Raw genomic sequence first — 22875 nt, 5'->3', positions numbered from 1 at the left:
TTCAAACACTTCTAGGCTTCAAAGGATTCTTTTAGTGGCAATATTTTAAGTAGCCACAAGATGGAGGTATTCACACACACAAACATCCTTTAGCCAGCAGGTGCTGTGTGGTCCTCCGGATTTATTTATCATTTGCGGTTATTTTAAATTCATTAAATCATTCAGTGTCATGACAATTGTCATTCTGTAGCTGAATCATCAGCCCACAGAGAATCCAGTGGCCACACCTGAGTGGTGGGTACTCTCTTGAACAGGGTGAAAGCAAACTTCTTTTCTAAATTCCCCCCTTTTTTTTTCTATTAAATTTTATATTTGGATTTTGTTTGCCTTAAATTTAAATATTTTGTGCAGGTTTTAGGAAACACTGATGCTTCTCAATATTTGTAACTTTAGATAAAAGGAAAAAATTAATGTTCAATAATAAAGTGTTGATCGTCTGAAAAGTGGTGTCGATGTACAATAGTTGTTAAAAGTGGTATTTTTCCATGATAGATGAGGACATCATGGGAATAGGAAGAGGCATGGTGCTGGGGAGGCTCTCAGGAATCCACAAGGTTGACCCCATCTTGGACTGCTGGCAGTGGTTCAGAGGGTGCTTGGATGGGTCTACTCTGGTGTCCAAACTAGCAAATAACCTAGCTGTCATCATAGAGCCTTTGTCCAGTGACTGATGGAGGCAGATACAGAGATCCAAGGCCAGGCACCAGGCTGAGCTCTGGGAATCCAGTTGATGAGAGAGAGGAGAGATACTGCAGATGAGGGAAGTCAAGATCATGATGCGAAGACTTTCAGAGATGACTGGCCACACTACTGGAAGCCCATGAACTGTGGACTGGTGGCTGTGGAGCCCCCATGGGACTGGACTAGGCCCTATGGATACGGAAGATGGTTGTTTGGCTCAAACTGTTTGGGGGGCACCCAGGCAGGGGGATCAGGATCTGTCCCTGGTCTATGAGCAGGCTTCTGGAATCCGGTGCCTGTGGTATGACACCTTGCACAGCCTTGGTGCAGTGGGAAGGGGCTTGGACCTGCCTAGACTCATTGTGCTGGGCTCTGCTGACTCCCCATGGGAGACCTCGATTTGGGGGATGTGGGGATGTGGGATGGCTTGGGAGAGAGGGCTGGGAGTGGGAGGAGGGAGAGGGGAAATCTGTGGATAGTATGTGGAATAAATAGAAAATGTCTTAATAAAGAAAAATGAAAAAAAAAGAAATACTCAACAAAAAGTTTTAAAAAAAGTTATTTTTCTTATCATGTGTGAAAATGCTCATGGTGTAATATTTATGATATAAAAATAAAGTAAAATAATACCCATGTAATTTTAGTTACGGAATCTAATTAGTACTGCCAATATGTGCATGGGTGTAGAGACATGCATTGAAGCATGAATTTGAGAGGGAAACATGAGGGGCTTTGTGAGGAGTTGGAGAGGACAGGATAGGTTTGGATATAATGATCAAAGCATATTCTATTCTTGTATGAAATCTTCAAGTAACAAATAAAAACTTTATGTCCTCATCCTCCATCCCCTACACTCCATTGCCCCTCCTCAGTCCCAATGGTCCAGCTGAAACAGCGATGAAGTGGGAGAGCAAAGAAAGAGATACCATGATAGAGGGAGACATCATGGGGTTGGGAGAAACTGGGTGCTAAGGAAGTTCCCAGGAATCCACAAAGATGACCCCACCTTAGACTACTATGAATAGTTGGGAGGGTGCCTGAACTGGCCTACTCTGGTAATCAGATTGGTAAATACCCTAACTGTCATCATAGAACCATCATCCAGTAACTGATGGAAGCAGATGCAGAGATCCACAGCCAAGCACTTGGTGGAGCTCCTGGAGTCCAGTCGAAGAGAGGGAGGAGGGATTATATGAGCAAGGTGGGTCAAGAGCATGATGGGGGAAACCCACAGGGACAACCAAGCCAAACTAGTGAGAACTCTCATGAACTGTGGACCAATAGCTGTGGAGCTCCCATGGGACTGGACTAGGCCCTCTGCATTGGCAAGACAGTTGTTTAGATTGGTCTTTTTGAAGGGTTTCTGGCAGGGGGATTAGAATCCATCCCTGGTGCATGCACGGGCTTTTTGGAGCCCAGTGCCTATGGTGGGACAACTTACACAGCCTTGGTGCAGTGGGAGGAGCTTGGATCTGCCTCAACTGAATGCACCAGGCTTTGTTGACTCCCCATGGGAGGCCTTGCCTTGGAGGAGGTGGGTTAGGTGGGGGAAAGCTGGGAGACAGGAAGAGGGAGGAGAGGGGGATCTGTGGTTGGTGTGTAAAATGAATAGAAAGTTATTTAATAATAAAAAGGAAGAAAAATAAATAAATTAACCCATATTTCTTATCAGATAAATAAGTAAATAAATGCATAAATAAAAACTTAATACATGCCTACACACAAAATAAAAGAAAGGGCTTTTCATCTTATTGATGTTTGCATGTAGGAGGTGAAATTACATAAAACTAAGTTTTCCCTTTGGAATTTTCTTCATGCTCAATTTTTGTCCAAGATCAGAAGGGAATATAATTCAGAGAAGATGCCAGAAAAATGTGTACAGTGTTTGGACTTGGGCAAAAGCTGCAGTAGATTTGAGAAGATTCTGAAAATTTGCTTGTTTCTTGGGTTCAATGAAGCACTTGGGATGATTAACTTGCTCAGTGTTGCTCAGGCAGTGAGGGCATCTGACTGGCCTTGGACTTTCCTTGCAGGGATGCATCGTAGAGGGCCTGTACCCAATGTCATGTTCTCTGATCAAACGTGAAAAAGCAAATTAGCAACAGCATATTCCCAACAGCAGGAATCGTCTGACTCTGTCTTTCTGTGTGCCTGTAAGTATTTATAAACTTACAAAAATTCTTTTTTTCCCCCACAGAGATTGCTTAAAGTGCAGGCAGAGTCCAGCACCTGGCTGATGAAAGTGGACATCAACTTCATTGCACACAGTTGCTCAGGTTGCTGCACTTCCTGCCTTCAGTTGAAGGACGCCTGAGGCCCAACAGACAGCTGGCTCCTCAAAGCTCATCAGCTTGACTGGGGTCTGAGTCATACCAACTCTGGCCTTAAGCCTCATATTCTGTGAGTTTTAAAGTTCTAATTGTAAATTGGTGAAGTCACAAACAGTATAAAGTTAAAATACCTTTTAAAGTGTCCAATTCTGGCAATAGTTTACGAGTTTTCTTATTATGCAGATAGCGATCAATTAGCTAATCATGCTCCCCCCTCTTCATCAAACATGCAGTGTGTATACCTGGTATGATATGTATGAGTTAAAGAAGTGGCTAGATGTGTTCATCCTGCAGAAATTTAGTGCCTGGACTTTGGAATGAGAAAATACAAATGGAGATTACAAAGACCTTTCTTTTAAATTGGTTATAATAGTTTCCTAGTTCTCTTACTCCAGGAGTCCATTGCAATCTAATATGTTCACAGTTACTGTTGTAAGAGTTGTGTTTTTACCTGTTTTAGAATATTCAATTTTATTTATTTTATTTTATTCATTTGTGTGTGTTTGTGTGTGTGTGTGTGTGTGTGTGTGTGTGTGTGTACATACTATGTGTGTACTTGTGCTTATGGAATCAGATCATTTAAAAAGGAAAAGGAATGTAGCCTGTCACAAAACCACACACTATCTGAAACTGACATATCTACAGAAGAGAAGGTAGATCAATGGTTGCCTGTGGTGAAGGAGGGATGGGATGGGGAGTCTGAGAAACTAATAGGTCTCGGGTTGCAAAGCATTCTGAAACTGTACTGTGGCTTGAGATAGTTATACTACCTTGCTTGTATTGAGGTGCATGCATTAAGGGGTTGGATTGTCATGGTACATGAAATACATCTCAATAAAGTTGTTAAAAATAAAGACAATCAAAATAACAAGCAGGTGCAAAATAAAACAACTGGTTGAATATAAAGGCAAATATGGCTTCTCCATGAGACATGGAAAGTCGTTCAGCATTCTACTGGGTTAGGCAGAATTTTCACTTCTATTGACTTGCAAAGTCAAAAGACTGTTTAGAGATAGTAAAATACTGGAATCTGATGATCCAGAGAGAGGATGGGCCATAGTGTAGATGACATGGACTTTCCCACTGGAACATCATTTTACTTGTTAGAATGATTTCAGAACATTTATTGTTAGTTCACATTTTCTAGGTTTGTTACTGTGCATCTCAGAGATCTCTCTCATGTCCACTCTAGTATCACTGATAAATGCTTCCAGGAAGCACTCCTAACACATATGACCTATAAGTATCTATCAAATGAGGAAAAAAGACTAACACAATGCCACACTTTCCTCATCAACCCACTTTCCACATTATGAAATCACAAATCAGGTTCAACATAGTTTATTAGCACAGCCATGGTTTCAGTGGCAGACTGTGACAGCTTATTCTTTGCTATGCTGGAAGGACAAATGAAGAGAGATTCCTGGATTGGAACCAAGCACTCAGTGACTTCAAAAAGACCTGGGAGAAGATGTGTGACTTGAAACACAGCCATGATTCAGCTGAAGGAATACAAAGTTCTACTAGGAAGAGCAAATTATACTAACCCACTCCAAATCCCTCAGCAGATTAGCCACAGAGGCAGATATTGTAATGCTGGCCTGATCCCAGGTGCACATGCTTTTCAATGCTCTTTCTTATATTGTCTCCTCTTTTTTTTCAAGTATGATGTTCTCCACACTAACAAGAATATAGACTAAGCTGGAAATGTTCTAAAAGAATTGTTCTGAGGATTGAATCTACTTACTTCTAGCAAAATATATCCATTCTATCTGTATGAGAAGTGTTTTCTTCTCAATCATGAGCCTAGTATTTAAGGATCTTGATATATATCTTAAAAGTCTATGTATCATTTACAGAATTTGTCTACTCACTACTTGTGAAAGAATGTACACTATGTTTTAGGAAATATTTTAATTCAGTCTATCACCATAGGAGAAATGATCACTGATGTTGGGTATGTTGTAAAAAAAAAAAATGAATGACATCTGGGGGATTATGAAAGTAGATAGACAAGGGTGTCTATCAAAGACCATTTTACTTGGATTGACTGTCAACTTGACATAACCCAAAGTCACCTGAGAAGGGAGCCTCAGTTGAGGGTTGTCCAGATTAACTAACCTATGAACATGTATGTGGAGGTTATCTTGATTGTTAATTAATGTAGGAGGATCCAGCTCACTATGGGTGACATCATCTTTCAGCATGTCACCTTGGGCTGCAATCTAGAAATAAAAAATCTAGCTAAACGTGAGGCTGCAAGTAAGCCACCAGGCAGCATTTCTCCACAGTTTCTGTTGTAATTCCTCTGCTTTTTCTGGTTAGAGGTAATGTTTCATGGAAGAGCAAGTAGTCTTGTCTCCAGTCTCCTACTTGAGTTCCTGCCCTGACTTCCTTCAGTGATGGACTGTGACCTGCAAGTGTAAGCCAAATACATACGTTCCTTCCATAAATTGCTTTTGATCAAAGTGTTTTATTGCAGCAACTAAAAGGAAAGTATAATAAATACAGAGAGAGCCTTGCATGTTACCTAGCATTTGAGGGAAGAGTAATCTTTTTGAGATTAGCCATATCCAAGAACACAGACGGGCTAAGAGATTTCTTAGGTCTCAAGGCTCAGGTCAAATCTAACACCCTCACCATTCAAATCATGCTCTCTATACTATAGGAAGGTCTATGCTTCATTCAGGAAGACCCTCAAGCATTTTAGGGCTCTATGTCATGTTGGAGACTTCTAAGTCCCTGCATGTCTTCCCCAACCTTCCCCAACACTCTTGTTCACTTTAGTGTGTCACCAGGGGTGGCCAGTGCTTTAAAAAGAGGCCTTCTATCAAAGACTGGATGTCCTATCTGGCTAGCCACAAAAAGTGTACATGGAGCCATTTCTCACCAAAACGACTGTAGCAATTGAGGTTTGGACTTCATGATCAGGTCAGTAACCACCTTCTTCAGAGATGTTTGTGTTGAGCTCATTCCCTCTCATTGAATTTGATTTTATAAATTATTAAGTGATTAAATTATTAATTTATAAATTATAAATAATTAAAATGTTTACAATTTATTTTATGAAAATGGATTTTTACATAGTATCTTTTGATTATGCTTTTTTCTCCCCAACTCCTCCCAAATATTCCCCACTTTTGCTCCCATATGTATCAATACATTTTCTTTCTCTCTTAGGATACAAACAGACATCTAAAAAGATAATAAGATAAAATTCAATATAATAAAAACAAACAATTCAGAATAGAACAAATCAAATGAATAAACAGAAGAAAAAGATGCAAAGACACCCACAGAAATACAATAAAAAACTCTAAAACAGAAGCTATGATACACAAAGGATCTATACAATTAAAAAGAAGAAGAAGAAGAGGAAACTGGCAATCCATTGTGACATAAAGATGCCACTGAGTTCATTTTTGTGTTGGCCATCTGTTGCCTGGCATGGGGCCTGGCTTCAAAAGTGGATTATTTCACTGAGTGAGATTCTACTGGAAAAAACTAAGTTTTTATTTGTGAGTGGTAATCAATTTGAGATACCTTCCAGGTTAGGGATATGGGCTTCTGTCTACTTCCTCTCTCAGCACTATGACCCATTGCGCTCAGATCCGAGCAGCCCCTGTGCATACTACCACAGTCTTTGTGTGTATCTCATCTGTACGTGTATTGGTCTTTCTGTATTTAGAAAACCTTGTTCCTTGGTGTCCTCCATTCACTCGTGTTCTTACAATCTTTCTGTTTCCTCTTCTGCAGAATACCCAAGTCCTGAGGAGAGAAAATTGATAAAGATGTTCCATTTAGGACAGAGGGCTCTAAGGTCTCTCACTTTCTGCACATTGTCCAGCTGTAGGTCTCTATATTTGTCCCCATCTACTTGCAGAAAGAAACTTCTCTGATAATGATTGAGCAAGACACTGATATATAAGTATAGCAGACTGTCATTAGGTGTCATTTATTGTTATATTCCTTTATCAGAACAGCGGTATTTGGTTTTCCCCTAGGTCCTTGGCCTATCTGGTCTCAGGTTTTTGACTTCTCAAGCATTGTTGTTGATGAGTTCTAACTCATGGAATTGGCTTTTAATCTAATCAGAGATTAGTAGGTTATTCCCACAAGCTTTGTACTAATACATCTAGCAGGCAGATCACCATTGTAGATTGAAGGGTTTGTACATGGATTAGTGTTTAGCTTTCTCTGTTGGTAGCATGCAGAGTACCTTCTAGTTCCATAGGACTGAAGGCTCTAGATAGGCAGCAGCTCACCAGCTCAACTTCTCCATGTTCCATGAGCTATATACCTTTTGTCTAGAGCAATATGGCCTTACTCTCAGTTTGTGGAAAGTAATCAATAGCCTTGTCAATAATGCAGGCTGCTTAGGGTTCCCATGAGGCTCTTTTGGCCAGCAAGTAGTTTATATGTAACCCATTTCATGGTGATGAGAGATGTCCAGTTGTGGCTGTATCCTTTATTATTTGGCAATTCCATTTAGATCACCTTCACATATGCGTATATTTTAAGAAGATTTCACTGGATTAGGTTTCCATATGACTCCTCAAATAACTTTTAGTTTTAGCTGTCCCTCTCTATATCCCTCCTGAATCCCATTCTTTCTCCCCCCTTCTTATTTGATCCTTCCATTCCAGTCAACCCCCATTCAATCCATAACTATTTATTCTATTACCCCTTTCTAGTGTGATCCAACCCTCTCCCAACTTCCATACTCTGTACCTAGCCTCTGTGATTATATAACTGTAACCTGCTTATTGAATACTTAATAGCTAACATCCATATTTTTCTTTCAGGGTCTGGGTTATCTCATGCAGGGTGGTTTTTTTTTTTTTTGCAAATTTTATGTTTTTATTTTTTAAAAAATAGCTAAGTAATACTACATTGTGTACATGCACCACATTTTCTTTATTTATTCATCTATTGACAGACACCTAGGCTGTTTCTAATTTCTGGAATGATTTGAATAAGTCTCTATAGTATGATGAAGGATCCTCCTCTTATATGCCTAAGAGTAATATAGCTAGATCTTGAGGTAGGTCACTTCCCATCTTCTTAAGGAATCACCACATTAATTTCCACAGTAGTTGTACAAGTTTACATTCCCAACAGCAATGGGTAAATGTTGCCCTTACTCTACATCCTTGCCAACAACATGAGCGAGATATTTTATGGATCTTGGTCATTTTGACTAGTGTAAGGTGAAATATCAAAGTAGTTTTGATTTAAATTTTACTGATGACTAAGAATGTTAAACATTTCTTTAGGTGCTTCTCAGCAATTTGTATTTCCTCTCTTGAGAATTCTCTGTTTATATGTATATCTTATTTTAAAAATTGGGTTGTCTGTTTTCTTGACATCCTGCTTTTTTGAGTTCTTCATATATTTTAGATATTATCAATCTGTCAGTTGTGTAGTTAGTAAAAATAATTTCTTATTTTTTCATCTTGCCACTTTGTCCAAGTGAATGTGTCCATTGTCATACAGAAGCTTTTAAGTTTCATGAGGTATCATTTATTAACTGCTCTTCTTACTATCTATGCTATTGGCGTTCTGTTCAGAAAGTTGTTTCCTGTGCCAATGAGTTCAAGACTTTCCAATGAATTCAAGACTTTCTTTTCTATCATATTCAGTCTACCTGGTCTTATGATGGGGTCTTCGATCCATTTGGAGTTGAATTTTGTATAGCATGGTAGGTATGGACCTATTTGCATTCTTCCACACTCAGCCATCAAGTTTGACCAGTACCAATTTTTAAAGATGCTTTCCTTTTGCCAGTACATACTTCTAGCTTCTTTATAAAAAAAAAAACAGCTATCCATAGGTATGTGGGCTTATTCCTGGGACTTTAATTCAACTCCGTGGATCAGTGTGTCTGTTTTTATTACTATAGCTCTGTAGTACAATATGAGACTATGGATAGTGCCAACAGTTATTTTATTATTTAGGATTATTTTATCTATTCTGGGTTTTTGTATTTCTATATGAAGCTGAAACTGTCATTTAAAGTTCTGTAAAGAACTGTGTTGGTGGTAACTGGAGCTGCAGATTAAGATGAATGTCAATTTTGTTCCCAATATCTCAGAGACTTAATTCTCATACTATGCAAATACAAGGCTCTTTCCCTTATAAGTCCTTGGAGATAGAGAGTAGAGGTCCAATTCTGGGTCTTTGGTACCTTTAAGGATAATGTTATGGAGTTGCATGTTTAAAGCAGTGATGGTCTCCTATTGGTCTGTATTAGTTTGGCCTGGGATTTGTATTACATATTATGTCTTTCTGAGTTCTGCAGTTTTCAAAGAAGTATTCAGACTCTGGCAATATTTTGTCAACTTTGCTCTCTCTTTAGGATACAGGGACTTCTATGCTTGGGTTCCAGATTTCATGTCGATTTTTGCCATAATGTTTTCATACCATTTTATCATCAGTCTGATATTTTAGGAAGATGGTTTTAGATGGACATCTGGCATTCTTAGCTGTTTTCCATCAGAGATTTACTCTGAAGAATGCCTTCTGCCATATTACCACAAGAGAAATCTTTGCTAAGTTCTCTAAGGGAAGAGATGTGGGTGGTGACTGATTGGTGGGATTCTTTTGGTTGAAAAGCAAGACATGGGCTAGAGAGATCTTGCAGAGGACTCAGGTTTGGTTATCAGCATCCACTTTGGGTTACTCACAGTTGCATGTAACTCTAGTTCCAGACCATCTGATACCCACTTGGCGGGCATTATATTCAAGTTCACATACCCTTAAATAGTCACATACACAGACACATAATTTAAAATAAAATAAATTTAAAAAAGAATGCATAGTGCTGTGTAATATTATGTTTGTGCTGTGGAACATTTGTTTTATTGATGCAAAGATGTGTTGCATTCTTTTATGCTGCATTTGTTTAACTCTGGGAAGCTGTGTTGCTTTGTCTGTCTAAAACACGTAATTGCTCTAATAAAGAGATAAATGGCCAATAGCTAGGGAAGAGAAAGGATAGGTTGGAATTGCAGGCAGATAGAATAAATAGGAGAAATCTTGGAAGACAAGATTGAGGAGTGAGAAAAGAAGAAGAGGAGAATGCCAAGGGCCAGTCACACAGCCACACAGCCAGATATGGAACAAGCAGGAAAGAAAAGATGTACAGAAATAGAAAAAGGAGAAAGCCCAGAGACAAAAGGTAGATCGGATAATTTAAATTAAGAAAAACTGGCTAGAAATCTGGGCAGTGGTGGCACATGTCTTTAATGCCAGCCCTCGGGAGGCAGAGGTAGGTGGATCTCTCTGAATTCAAGGCTAGCCTGGTCTACAGAGTGAGTTCTAGGAAAAGGCTCCAATGCTATACAGAGAAACCCTGCCTCAAAAAAACAAAAAAGAAAGAAAGAAAGAAAGAAAGAAAGGAAGGAAGGAAGAAAGAAAGAAAGAAAGAAAGGAAGGAAGAAAGGAAGGAAGGAAGAAAGAAAGAAAAGAAAAGAAAATCTGGCTAGGTCAAGCTAAGCTCGGGCATTCATTTGTCTCCATGTGTGTATTTATTTGGGAGCTGGGTGGTAGGCTCCCAAAGAATAAGAGCCAAAAGAGTAAAACAAACAAACACACAAAAACCCAACAACAGTACAGCCCATGCTAGCTTATACAATATCGGCATTGTAAATAAAAATGGAGTATTGGGTAAGCCTTATGTATTTTTGTTGGAGATCTGTTTTATTCTTTATTGATTCTTTAAAAATTCTGCCATTTTTTTAGTGTGACAGTGATACCACATAGCTGAGAACTGCACTTCTTAGTCTTTGCCCGAGTGTGTAGAAATCATAGGAATGAAATAATCTGACTTTGCTGTTGTAAATCAGAGACCTTTAGTTCTTGATGTGTTGAATGGTACTTATCCTGATTCTTTTTAAGTTGTGCATTATTATGAAGGGATTGATTCCCTAATTGCTGACTTTGTGTCAATATTCTTCAATTTAGCATAGGTCTGGTAAATCTGAGGGTGAAGAATACAATTCTGAATGCTTGGTTCTAAAAATGCCTATTAGATGGCAATGAGATGGCTCTGTGGATAAGGACCACTAGGTATGATGGCTCAAGTTCAATACCCAGAACTCACAGGGTAGAAGGAGAGAACCAACTCCTGCAAGCTGTTCTCTGTCCTCCATTCAAATACTGTGGGATATGCAGGATGGATACACACACACACACACACACACACACACACACACACACACACACACACACACACACACACACACACACGATAAAAATAAAATACACAAATACCTTTTAAATGAAGGAAGAAATAAAGAAGTAGAGAGGGGTATACAAATTTTCCTTTTGGTGGTTTATATTTGAAGATTGGTTTTGACAAGAAATGAAAACTTCTTGAGAAAGGCAAATAAGGTATGTTATCTTTACTTATAACTACAATAGTACATTTTGAAATGTTTAGGATGTTATAAAGTTTTAATATATATGCATGACTTTCACTATTTCTGAATATTTAAAATCACATCTATTCATTGCTTGTTGTGGGGGTGGTGTTCACCATATTGTGCATATAGAGATTAGAGAACAACTTGATACATTGCTGTTCATCCAGCACTAGTTCCTTATTTAACAAGGAATTAGGAGAGAATTTAGAATTACATGCTGGGAAATGTCAGGTATGTAAAGAGAGTGTTTGTGGAAGTGGGGAGAATTGTAGGAGCCATAGAGGAAATGAGGAGGAAAACAATGAGAGTCAACATGGCATTCTGGGTCCCAAAGCCTTTGTGTCACAAGCACTCAGTGTCAGGTTTCCCCTCTGGTAACTCTGTATTCTCATTTGTAAAATAATATATTGAACTTGATAACCTCTAAGACCCCTTTTGGCAATGCCATTCTGAAATCCCATTATTATTCCTTTAAATACCAAAACTTTCCTTAATAGGCAAAAAATTAAAAGCCTTAACCTTTGGCTGTTAATATTATCTACACCAACATTTAATAGTTGGAGATGAATAACTGATGAGAAAAACCACAGCAAGGAATGTCGGAAGAAGTGACAGGAATTTCTCCATTAGGTGACACTGGGAAGAAAATGCTGGAATCTTTCATACTATTTGAAGGATAATGAAATAGAGGAGATTGTTTCTGTAGGCTTTCATTTTGAGAAAATGTAATAAAAGGTCATATTATCTTCTTTCAATGCTCAGATATGCCTCTCCACCATTTGAGTACTGTAAAGGTGAAAGTGAAATTCAAGAGTATTGGCTGACATAGGGAGGAATCCAACCATTGGCTATTATTGCTCATTGTTTTTGCCCCTTAATGAATTGTTAGAAACATTCTATGGGGTTAACATAACTATAGCTCATTGAAAATGCATGCACTGTGTTCAGACATCCTTCTGGGCAGTGTGGTTTCCTATAACCATAATTCTATGCTGTGAGGGATGCTAGAAAGACACATTACATGCTCTAAATTCTAACCAGACAATTGTGCTCCTTCATGGTGAAATTGTGGACCATGGAGCTTTCTTGGGCCCCAGGCAACTCACCCCTGGAAAAAAAACCATTTAAAGTCTCATTCATGGCAAAACTTGGCTTTGGTACCATGGTTTTGTAGAAGTTGTCAGATATCTACATACTTTTGGAAGGAGAAACAGGTTCTTCTCTCCTATTACTTATTTCTGTTTTCTGATAAACTTTGAAACACGAGGACACTAAAGCAGCAGGTTTGTGCACCTTAGTGGCCATCAGCACCTGCAGAGGCTATTCATGGCCTCTGAGCTTTCTCTTTTTTTTCCCTTAAATTCAAGTATCAGATGACTACACAAGCTCTATTTATTCATCAAGGTTTCCATTGATTTCTCTTCCAAGTCTGTGAAGGTCTTTGCATCTCCATTTACAATTTTGGTTCCTCAATGATACTATTATAAGATCAATGAAAGTGTTGATCTCAAAAGTTTGCAAGAGCTGGTTGGTGGTGGCACAAACCTTTAATCCCAGCACTCGGGACACAGAGACAGGTGGATCACTGTGAGTTCAAAATCAGCCTGGTCTACAGAGTGAGATCCAGGACAGGGGGAAAAAAAAAGAAAAAAACAACAACAAGTTTGCAAGATGTGTGCTGTGGGATAATGCCCTTGTACATTGGTTTAATAAAATGCTGATTGGCCAGTAGCCAGGCAGGAAGTATAGGTGGGGCTAACAGACAAGGAGAATTCTGGGAAGAGGAAAAGTAGAGTCAGGAGTCACTAGACAGACACAGAGGAAGCAAGATGACAAGGCAGAACTGAGAAAAGGTACCAAGCCACATGGCTAAACAAAAATAAGAATTATGGATTAATTTAAGTGTAAGAGCTAGTCAGTAATAAGTCTGAGCTAATGGCCATATAGTTCATAATTAATATAAGCCTCTGTGTGTTTATTTGGGTCTGAGTGGCTGCAGGACCGGGCAAGACACAGGAAAATTTCCAGCTACATTTGGTGCTCAATGTGTTGCTCTCGAATTTCCATAAAACTCTTTAGAAATTCATCTACAGATATGTTGATACTGAAATAACTAATAGATTACAGGAAAGGGGGTTTTGAGATGTTGCCCAGACAGCATTGATTCACTTGCTGATTCAACTATTTCTTAGCTGTGTTATTTATACAAAGATATCACTAAGTTTCTTTTTCCCCTTGTGAAATAATGGAAAGTGAGTACTGATGATTAAGGGAGTCAATATATGATAACTACTAACTGAAAATCATCATTGCTATAGAATAGTTGACTAATGATGTGAGGTGGATTTTGTTCCTTTAAAATTAATATGTTGAAGTCTAAACCCTAACTGCAATATTATTTGAAGATAGTTGCTTTGGGCAGGTAGTTTATATGTTATCATGATAGTAAACTGCCCCCTCTCCAGGGAACCATGCAGTGGGGTTTTCAAACCTTGAAATGTGGAGCAAAAGCCTCCAGTGGTAGGAAATAATCAACTCTGCTATCTTTGTAAGGATTATCCATTTCTCCATACTTGCCCAAACCACCAATGCTGAGGGAGAAAAGTAATCCATCCTAGTCCACACACATAATATTCTGATTTTCTAGACTCACTCAAATTTGGGGTCAGGATACCCCCCCACACAACTGGGTCTATCTATCTCTTTATCCCCCTCTCTGTCTCTGTCTCTCTGTCTGTCTCTCTGTCTCTGCCTGTCTCTCTTTCTCTGTCTGTCTCTCCTTTGTCCTCTCTTCTCTCTTCTCTCTCTCTCTCTCTCTCTCTCTCTCTCTCTCTCTCTCTCTCTCTCTGTCTCATAGCATGTGCATAGAAGTCAGAAGACTAATTTGTGGAATTAATTCTCTCTTTCCACCATTCCATGGCTCTAGGATCAAACTTAGATTGCCAAGACTGAGTAGTAATCACCTTTGTCCGTGGAGCAATCTTACTGAGCTCACTACTAATGGTTGTAAGAGATTAGGAAAGGATGAGATACCTAGGAAGTTCCCTCCTGAGATATCATTTTAATTCTATGCTGAAAAATTTTAAGCACATATAAAACAAGTCTCCCTCAGATATTTTTAACAATATCGAAATATTACGGGCTGGTGAGATGGCTCAACAGTTAAGAGTACATGCTGCTTTTGCTTAAGAATGGAGTTTGCTTTTCAGCACCAAAGTCAGGTCAGGCTGCTCAGTCACCTGTAACTCCAGCTCTAGGTTATCTAATGCCCTCTTCTGGTCTGTACAGGTACTGCATTCATATGCACACACACACCCCCAACACCAAAAGCATGTGGTGGGTATTGTGTTCCCTGAAATATTGTGTGTTCCCCAAAATAAACATGTCTGGGGTCAGAAAACAGACAGCCACTAGAACAAAGCCAAAAATGATGGCTAGAAAATGGGAAGAGTAAGCCATAACAGAAGTTGGGCGGTGGTGGTACACACCTTTAATCCCAGCACTTGGGAGGCAGAGCTAGCTGGATTTCTGAGTTCAAGGCCACTTTAGAAACAGCTAAGCATGGTGACCCATGCCTTTAATCCCAGAAATCCAACCTTTAATCCCAGGGAGTGGGGGCAGAAAGAGAAAGGTATATAAGGCGTGAGGACCAGGAACTAAAGGAGTAAAGTATGTAGTTAGTTAAGTATTTGGTTGGTTAAGCGTTCAGGCTTTGGAGCAACACAGTTCAGCTGAGAACCATTGGGATGAGGACTCAGAAGCTTCCAGTATTACCTGAGGAACTAGCAAGGTGAGATAGCTGTGGCTTGTTCTGCTTCTTTGATCTTCCAGCATTCACCCCAATAACTGGCCTCAGGTTTGTTTTTATTAACAAGTACCTTTAAGATTCATGCTACACAAGCACACACACAGAGTTAAAATTAATAATAAACCCTTAAACACAGATTCAACTGACAAATAATATATGAGCTTTATAAATATTCCTGGTTGTTGTTAGTAGATAAATTCATACATGAAATTTACCTGTTTTTGTATATTTTTATAAATATAACCAAACTCTCAGGCACTATTGCTAAAGCTACTTGGGACTCCTCATTTGCAAAAATCCTAAAGGATATAAGAATGAAGCACAACAAAGAATTGTGAAAGAGCTAAGCCCCAAGTTTGCAGGCTTACATGACAGTTGAGATAAGTTCACCAGCAGGACAAAGTTGGGAGCTGAGGAAATTTCACCATCCCTTGCTTCCCAAAAAAGTAACTTGCTCTCCTCAGAGAATGAACTTTTGGGTAGTCCAACACTTCTAATGAGGGGAGCACACACAGCCCTCAGGCAGATGGTTTTTCCAATTTGGCAAGTGCTGAGAGCACTTACCCAAATTAGAGTAAGCAGCTGCCAGCTGCTCGTTTTTACCCGTTCTCTCTAGACACCGCTGCTAACTCCTACACCCAAGTAAGTGAAGAACCAACATATTACACACCACCAACACCCAGTCTTCCAGTCCAGACACTAAGCAGAGAATTGAAAGTTTCCAGGGAACACAGAGAAGAGTCAAGTAGCATCCTACAACGTTTTTTTCTAGGGCAATAATAACAATCATAACAGGACAGAGAGATTATACCGCATTTGTGAGCACTTGCAACTATTACAGAGGACCTAAGTTTGATTCCCAGCAGCCAGTGATGGCTCACAACCATCTGTAACTCCAGCTTCAGGGATTATGGTGCTCTTCTTCTTCTTTTTTTTTTTTTTTTGCCTTTTCAGTCACCAGGCCCACATGCAACAAACTTACATATATTCAGGCAAAGTACTCATGAACCTAAAATAAAATAAATCTTAAATATAATAGTCATTTCATCTTTTTATTCACAGGTGAATAAAAAGTGCAGACATCTTAGTCTTGTATCTCTGAATTTATTGTATCAACCAAACCATCAACCAGTTTACCAACATAAAAATCAACCAAGAATATTTGTAGAAGTGAAAATCAAATAAGAAATGTGCATTAAATTAAAGAAATAGAGAGGAAGACCCACGTGTCTACAAAGCTATATTCCTCTCTATGGGCATCACAATGACTCAATTGAGCTAAAACATATTGTTGATGAAATTTAGCTCCTCATGGTTAATGGTCTCTTCTTTGCTGTCTGAAGCTGGGTGTTGGGTTCAGCTTCTGAAGGACAACTACTTCCATGTCTAATGCCCCCCTCTGTTTCAACACCTGTAATAATAGGTATAATCCTTATCAATCTTAAGTGTTTATGGCTTTGTCTTCTGCATCATACTGCCTCTCTCCTGCCATGTGTCACTGCCTGGTTTTGTCTTTCTCTTCAGATTTTGAGGGCTTGTGAATACTTTGGGCCTGACCAGACAGTCCAAAATAATGGATTTTTTTTTAAGGTCAGTTGATTTGAAATCTTAATTATACTTTCCAAAGCTCTTTTTGCTACACCATCTAAATTAGTGTGAGATTGAAACAAGGGAATGAGAATATTGGGTTGAAAATCTTTAGAAATATTGGTAAATCAAAAGTTGCTCATTTATTCCTTCAGCACAAAGGCTGAAAATCCCAGCCTGTCTCAGATGAATGCCTACTGAAAGAAGGGTGCAATAATGAGAACCACTGACCTCTTACAAATATGAACACTGAAATGAATTGGAGTGTTTAAATACCAGTTTCACTTGGAGCCACAAATCACAGTTGCCAGCTATGCAGTTTAAAAAAAATAAATCAATACATTCTTGGAGTGATGATAAGTTAGAAGGGTCATAAATTGCATGCATGCCTTACGAGAAATGAATGGGAAGCCTTGCCCAGTATATTGACTGTTTTCTCTTTGAAATGTAGCCATAAATTATGACAGTCCCTTGTGCAGAGGAAGTTAGATTTATGGTGCTGATTGGAAGAAACTGGTACAAGCTTTTATTAAACACTGACTTGGGGCCAGGCACCAGTGAGCCGTTTTCACAGTCACGGTGTCTTATAACTTTATGTAAGAGTAGAGTATGTGGATATATGTTTTCCTATGCTTTGCATAGTGAGAACCAAAGGAGACTAGGAAGGAAGAAGGCTTAGTGGACATGAAGTTCTTCATCTCAGGAGCCTAGGCTGCTGAGGTAATCCATATCATGAAAAGAGGAAACAGTGGTGTTTGTCCTTTCAGTTACTAAACAGACACTTTTTAATTTCTCTGATCTATCATTTATCCATCAAACATCTACCAATATATTGATCTGTCTTTCTATCATCTATATATGTATTTATTCAACCATTAACTATATGCCCATCTATCTTAGAAGAATCTAAACTAGACCTTCTTCATTAAATTCACCAAGGCTATAAATCAATATGTTTGAGGAAAAAAATAACATCAATTAGTATATGCTAAAATCATAAGTTTCTGTACTTGTGCTCACTTAGTTTGGCTAGATAGGCCTTGACAACATTGTTAGTATTGTGAGAACAAGGAAACTAAAAGATATCCATGTGGTAGTTCATCATAAGCATGAGGGACCTTAGCGATGTAATGACTACAATTGATAAGGAGTGTTATCGTGCAGCGTCCAATCTAACAACATAAATGATTAAAACTATATTTTTATACCTAGATGAAAGAACACACACACACATACACACATACACGTGCACACACACACACACACACACACTTCCACTTTGATAAGAACTTTGACAAGTTCTTCATTATTGTGGAAGTATAGCTTTCTAATTTCTCTTAATAGAACCATGTGCTCAGAAGCATGTACCACATCTTTAACTCAGAAACCACTGTGTACAACGTTTCCTGTGTACCTTAAACAAAAAAATACTTTTAAATATAATCATTGTTTTATGAAATATCTTTCCACACTTGTTTGTTTTCATTGTAAAATAATATTTTACCTCCTCTACTGTAGAGGCACAATTCTGTCCCTTTACCTTGCCAGGTTCATGGCTCTTTCATATATGAGTTCATTTGCTTGCTGTCTGTCACCCTTTCTTTTTGAAGGATTCCCACATGCTCTTTTGTAGCTTCCAAATCTCAGACAGGAAGAGGTGCATAGAATCTTTCTCCATGGCTTTTCCTTCTACCATGTCTGCCATCCTTTTCAACTTTCTTCTTCTGCTCAATCTTCTACTCTGTATTTAATTTCTTAGATAATTGATTAGATTGAGCCAATCTAAAAACTGTTTGATAAAGTACCTTTTTAGTGTCCATTATGTCAATTACATCTGTAAAGTTCCTTTTGCCATTTTAACCAATGATTTAACCATGTGTACCTAAAGTTTGTACTTTTGAGGAATATTTCCCCCAAACCAGCAATGTCTCGCCCTGTCTACCTGAACTGATCAACTACTGACAAGAAGTATAAACATTTGTGGCTTTAATGTATATTACTTAGTATCCTTTCTCCAAACATATTGCTGCATAATATTGATGTAATTGATCGGGAGGATCTGGCTTAGATCTTTTTGGAAGTGCCATGTAATATACTGTTACATTATGTTTTAATCCAAGTGTTCTGATTTCCAGAACACATCTGGTTCAAAGAGGGTACACCTGAATTTCAATGACTAAAGATTCCATGTATTTATTCTCTTCTTCTGATGTGTATATGTATTATTTCCATTTCTTTTCCATTATTAACAATCTTTCAGTGAATGACCTTCAACATAATTAATTAATTTTGGATTCATGTAATCACATTTGTGGAATAAGTATTTGGAAGGAAAATTCTAGGGCAATAGGAGCACACATATTTAATTTTCATAAATATAATAAAATTGCCCTATAGAGAGCAAGTATGACATCAATTTATCTGTCCTCTTTTCATGTATAAGAATTCTGTTTTCCCGCGGTCCTGCTCACACAGTTTGTAATTAGACCTCTAGACCTTTCCCAGTCTGACAAAATTAATAGAGAATTTCCTGGTAAGTTAAAAATGTATAGTAAAGCAGAGCAGAAAAATAGAATATTTCTATGTGATGCAGTGTGACTTAATTTGCAATTGTTATATATTGTGAAATTTATTATATTTGTATAATAGCTATATAATAGTCTATATATATATAAACTTGACCAGAATTTTATATGTTTAAAAGAATATATTTCCTTTATTGTCAGCCATATGATCACATTCCCTACAATGTTTTTTTGTTGAGTTCCTGGTTCCTTTGTATCAATTTTAAATGATTAATAATGTAATATGATGCTCATAAAATATAATGCATGCTTCCTGGTTAGCTTTAAGAGGCTTTATATTTTTAAATGTTTTATATTTTGTTTTTAGAAAAGTATAATTATGTTTTATTGTCTTGTGTGTTTCTTCTGCAATATTCATATATTGACTATTCATATGCATGAACTTTGAATCCAACTTCTATTTGTTACCACACTATCTTATCTGTAAGAAAAACTGCAGAGGCTTCTTACCTCCAGTGGAAGCTTTCATGCTCTATGCGGGTCTTCATGAAGGATATGATCTAAGATTCTCTATCCTACGTATCAGTAAATATAATATGCAAATGGATAAAAAGAACAAAGAAATTACATGTGCCAGTGAGATATAGGACCATGTGATTAGGTTTCATCAAGTACTGAGTTCCTAAATTGCTATGTAGTGCAATTTCACATTTTATGGGCATATCCATTACAGTGCTGTTCCTTGTGTGATAGATGAGTCTCTGACACATGTACCCAGGTGAGATATCCTGTTTGAGGTCTGATTCTCAGTCCTCTATGAGCAGCTGTAAAATAGAAATAAAAATTCGAAGAGAGTGATTTTGAGAAGAATGTATAATTCACAACATTATATTATAATGCTAATAATGATATTTGAGAATTGGTATAAAATGAAACAGGAAGAGAAGAAAGGTTAGATAATTGAAGACAGCAGATGTCAGAAAAAAAGGAATAAAAATTTAATAGGTCAGAATAGAGATCAATCTTGGGGAATACTCATATGATAGATTGGAATGAGAGGATGAAAGGGGAGAATAAAATTTAGGAGAATTCACAATTATAGAGTAGCATATGGGAGAAAAGCTTAGAACTGACTTAGAATTCAGAACTAGAACACGATAGGAAACTCAACCAGGGCTTTGACTTGGGGACCTACTCATGGATCTCAAACTGATGAAGGGCTTGTGTATGAACGGGAGACATGGCTGTGGACCCTACCCCTGCACTGGATAATTCACTGGAATTAGAATCTGGATCTTTTCATTCTTATGTTGGACTATTGTTTTCAAACTTGGACCAGGCTCCAATAAGTAACATTTTTTTCTATGTCTTAAATCTGATTTTTTTCATCTGAATGTGGACATCAGAACTGGACACAACCCCTAAACTCTCTGCCTGCATTTTTAATATGTTGATTTAGTTATTAAAACTGTTTCTTGACCCTTGTTTTATAAAACAGAGATGAAGAAAACATGGACTTTTTGGCCAGGGAATCAGGTTGGTGATCTCTATCCATTCTCTTTTCCATTTCTAATCCCCTAGTTTTATCTCAAATTGCATAGCAGACCACCTGCTGAGGTTTCCCATTCTCTCTGACCCTATTCAGGATTCTACACAGATCCTGGGGATATCCCCATCTTTCTTCCCTATCATGGAACCTCTCAGCCACCCATTCCCATTTCTTCATTTCAGCTCCCAGTACCTAGAAACATGCTCCACCTGGGACCACCAGTGGTCACACTTGGCATGTTCTCAGAAGTATTCCCTACCAGGCAACCCAACAGCCACCACACTCTCAAGAGAGGACACCAGAAACCAAGGAATGGAACATGCCCCCCCCCCCCAAAAAAAAAAAAAAAAAAAAAAAACACCACAAGAACAGATATTGGTACCTAGGGTTACAACCATCCTAAACCTGGATTTGGGATGCCTATATGACAGTGTAAAAACATAATTAATAACATCTAGGTCAATATGTCTCTGCTAGAGCCCAGCAACACCATTAAAGCAGGCCTTGAAAATGCAACATAAATGAAGCACAAGACAAGTACTTCAAAATAACTATTAAAAATATGCTCAAGGATTATGAACCAAAAGCTGTGGAGCCCGCAAATGGATCAGGCCTTCTGGATAAATGAGACAATTGAATAGCTTGAACTGTTTGGGAGGCACCCAGGCAGTGGGACCCCGACCTGTCCTTAGTGCATGAGCTGGCTGTTTGGAACCTTGGGCTTATACAGGGACACTTTACTCAGCCTGGAAGGAGGGGACTGGACCTTCCTGTACTGAATCTACCAGGTTGAGCTGAATCCCCAGGGGAGTCTTGGCCCTGGAGGAGATGAGAATGGAGGGTAGGGGCTGGGGGGAAGGGGGGGGGAGGGGGAGGACAGGGGAACCCATGGCTGATAATTAAAATTAAAACACAAATATAATTAAAAAAATTAAAAAAGAATATGCTCAAGGACCTTAAAGAGGATATAAGTAAATTTTTAAAGGGGATATAAATAAATTTATAAAAACACACAAAGCATAGAATGGAATGAAGAAAATTGTTAAGACATGAAAATAGAAAGAGACTCACTGAACAAAACCCAAGCTAAGGTAAAACTGAAAATGAAAAGTTTAAGAACTCTAACATGAAACTCAGAGTTAAGCTTTACCAACAGAATACATAAGATAAAAGAGAGAATATCAGGCATTGAATACATGAGAGAAGACATAGATAATTCAGCCACAGAGAATGTTAAATCTAAGAAAATCTAGGCATAAAATACCCAGGAAATCTGGGACACTATGAAAAGACCAAATCTAAGAATAATAGGAATAGAGGAAGGGAAAGAAACCCAGGTGAAAGGTACAGAAAATATTATCAATACATTATAGAAGAAAAATTCTCCAATCTAAAACATGAGATGCCTGTAAATGTACAATAAATCTACAGAATGCCAAACAGACTTCCCTAGAAAAGAAATTCCCCATGGCACATAATAATCAAACCTACTAAACCAGCAAACCAAAAGAGGGGAAAAACCCATACCACTGCAATAAAATGATAGGAATTAAAACTGCTCCTTGGTACCTTTCAACATTGATGGTCTCAATGCCCCCAATAAAAAGATATAGACTAACAGATTGGATTGAAAAACAGGGTCCATCTTTTTGCAGCATACAAGAAACACACTTTGACATCAAGGATAGACATTACCTCAGAGTAAAAGGATAGAAGAAATTTCAAGGAAATGGAATTAAGGAGCAATCTGGAGTAGCCATTTTAATATATGACAGAATAGACTTTAAACAAAAATAATCAGAAGGGATAGGAAAGGATATTATATATTTACCAAAGGAAAAATTCACCAAGAGAATATTGCAATTCTAAACATCTATGGACTTGGATAAAAGCAGCAGGATTAAAAAAAAAATGAGAATTTTTTTTTTTTTACCAACTACATATCTGACACAGGGCTAATATCTAAAAT

The 22875-nt window shown here is 38.1% G+C and overlaps 1 protein-coding gene across 1 annotated transcript in view; it reads left to right on the top strand.

Annotated features, from left to right (window-relative positions):
* The first annotated feature begins 3049 nt into the window (after positions 1-3049).
* The window catches only part of LOC118580744 (regenerating islet-derived protein 3-beta-like), a 40882-nt gene continuing 21056 nt past the window's right edge, over positions 3050-22875 (top strand). Inside the window, exon 1 of the mRNA XM_036182681.1 lies at positions 3050-3081. The gene's annotated coding sequence lies outside the window, so the exon portion shown is untranslated. The remainder of the gene's footprint in view (positions 3082-22875) is intronic.

Source organism: Onychomys torridus, chromosome 3, assembly GCF_903995425.1.
Source record: "Onychomys torridus chromosome 3, mOncTor1.1, whole genome shotgun sequence".
Lineage (NCBI taxonomy): Eukaryota > Metazoa > Chordata > Mammalia > Rodentia > Cricetidae > Onychomys > Onychomys torridus.
Note: the sequence above shows the minus strand (reverse complement) of the source record. Positions and strands in the feature narration are given on the sequence as shown.